This window comes from Monomorium pharaonis, chromosome 4, assembly GCF_013373865.1.
Source record: "Monomorium pharaonis isolate MP-MQ-018 chromosome 4, ASM1337386v2, whole genome shotgun sequence".
Classification (NCBI taxonomy): Eukaryota; Metazoa; Arthropoda; class Insecta; order Hymenoptera; family Formicidae; genus Monomorium; species Monomorium pharaonis.
In genome coordinates this window covers 29,837,410-29,837,766 of record NC_050470.1, presented here as the reverse complement: position 1 = coordinate 29,837,766, position 357 = coordinate 29,837,410, and positions in this window count along the sequence as shown.

The following is a 357-nucleotide window of genomic DNA, read 5'->3' as shown; positions in this document are numbered from 1 at the left end:
CTGAAGCTTCTATTTTAACTTGTGGCGCACCACAAGTAGAGATGCGTCGAGCTAAACTATTCTCTCCCGCCGCGAAATTCCTAGAGCGCGAAGTCTTGTCGCTCTTGCTAGTTTCCTGGCAGCTCGCTCGGGCTCCGACAATCGTCTTCAGCCGCGTGCTCGCGTGTCGGTGCACGCGGAGACGCACGTGCAATGTCTCCGATCCGCGCGCGCGTCACATCGCCTCGCCACGCTTATACGCTCGAGATCGCCTCGCGTGCCGACGTGTATCCGCGCGCGCGCGCGCGCAGCGTCACGCGCGCAACACGCCCGCAACACGCGCGCAGACCGCAAAGCGGAGCGCGTATGCGAGCGCTG